Source organism: Myotis davidii, unplaced genomic scaffold (assembly GCF_000327345.1).
Source record: "Myotis davidii unplaced genomic scaffold, ASM32734v1 scaffold194, whole genome shotgun sequence".
Classification (NCBI taxonomy): Eukaryota; Metazoa; Chordata; class Mammalia; order Chiroptera; family Vespertilionidae; genus Myotis; species Myotis davidii.
The window spans coordinates 2,354,107-2,356,289 of NW_006286673.1; positions in this window are offsets into that span (position 1 = coordinate 2,354,107).

The window sequence follows — 2,183 nt, forward strand, 5'->3', positions numbered from 1 at the left end:
GAGCTTCGCAAACAAGAAAAAGCTAAAGGAGTTAAACACCACAGACCAGTATTACATGAAATGTTAAAGGGTCTGCTTTATGAAGAAGAAGACAGAGAAAAAATATGAACAATGAAATGGCAATAAATACATATCTAAACAATTGAATCTAACACCAGATATAAACAAACAAGGAATCTAATGAACAAAATAAACTGATGAATAAAATAGAACCATGGAACAGACTGATGAATCTCAGAAGGAAGGAGGGAGTGGGGGATAAGAAGAGGTTACCAAAGAACTTACATGCATATATGCATTACCTATGGACACAGGCAATAGAGTGGTGAAGGCCTAGGGTGGAGTGGGAACTAGGTGGAGGGGGTAATGGATGATGAAAAGGGGGGCATCTGTACTCTCAATAATAAACATTTTAAAAAATAGTACCCCACCCCAAGAAAAAAGATATTGCCTACAAAGATTGACTTATTAGCCAGCAAGGTAAAGGCTAACATAAGTAGTTGACAATGATGCTGATAAATATAATTGTACAAAAAAAAAAATACGGTGCTGCCTTGGGTGTGGAGGAAGCTTAGGGACAGGGATTGTTCCTTGAGTAGGACTACAGTCTGTAATAGCAATGATTAATGCTGTTTTTGCATCTGCAATCATGACCATCCACTGTGATATCAAGTGCTGGTTTTCTTAGGACATTTACAAATGCTCTTATATTTTCTAATCTTTCACACATGTGTAATACAATTACATTTATTTACCACATTCTCCATTTACTACTGGTATCCCTAACCTCACAAATGATTTTATTTTATATGTATACTAGAGGCCGGTTGCAAAAAAATTTGTGCACTTGGGGGAACTTAAGTCATATTTTCCCGAATTTCACCTGTTTGCTATAGCTCTCCATTGTTACCTTTGAGATACGGTTCACAGAACAACCTAACAAAGTGGGCGTACACATGTGCAAGCACATTTAGCTGTTTCTACTCACTACTTATCCAGGAAAGACAGTGAGATGCATAAACATCTGTGCATTGGAAGATGGACCCTTTTTTAGTTGCTTTTTAACGCCAGAGGGATTGATTCTACCTGACGTTGGCCTGTTACCTGCCGTTCTCTCAATCATCTCTGCGATAGCAGACCAAGTGCCGCCAACCAGGGATTTATCTGTGTCCACACAGGCAGATGCAGAGCCTACAGCCAGAGCGGAAGACAGACAGCAATGAGGAGCCCTTGCTCAGGACCTCGGATCAATGGGCTCCCCTAGAGCCTCCGGACAGGGCATGTGACCTTCCCACCATGGAAACGCCACTGGCTCAGACAAACCTGAAAGGAATGGATGAGACAACACAGGGTGCAGCTCGAGGCAAAGCTGCCTTTTTAGAAATCTCCCTAAGGACCTCCAGGCCCACGGTGCTCCGTGCAGACAAAGAGGCTTAACCTGCTGCTTCACAAAGCATCCTCTGCTGTGAGTCAGGCAGTGACTAGGGAGAGAGCGGCCAGGAAACTGTTGTCCAAATGGCTTAGAGGCACAGCCAGTCGCCCGTAGCTTCCTACACAAATCCTGACCAGGGGCAGGAGGCGACAAATTGTATGTGGTGTCTCCTCAAATCCCCACGCATTTCAGGGCAGATCAGCTTCGCAGCCCTGGATGATCTGACGGAGACCTTTGCCCACTGCGATGTCACCTTAACTCGCGACGTCCACGGGCATAGGCTGTTCAAATTTTCTGTCATTGTACTGCATCATCCATAAATGCACCCAACGCCTGCCTTCAGTGCTAGTCAGACGTTTGTTTTACAAATCTGTGGGCGAAAATGTTTCCCCCAGTGTGTTTTCTGCCATTGAGAGATCTCAGTGCTCAAATCTGAGGCCTTGGCTGCAGCATGTAACGTCATGTAAAGTAACAGGTGGCTGTGTTGAAGGCTCAGTTTATACCCTACAGTGTCTAAGGGGTTAACAGGGGTACAAAGTAAAAGATATCTCAACGCAGGAGGAGGATAATGAGGTATGTGAGCATCACCTGAATCAGAATGTGATATTAGGGACATTATTATTCAACATTGGATCTACTCTGGAAATATATGACAATTGGTGAAATTTTCTTGAGATGTGTGGGGTGTGTGTGTATGTGTGTATGTGTGTGTGTGTGTGTGTGTGTGTGTGTAATTTTTCCAACACCATTT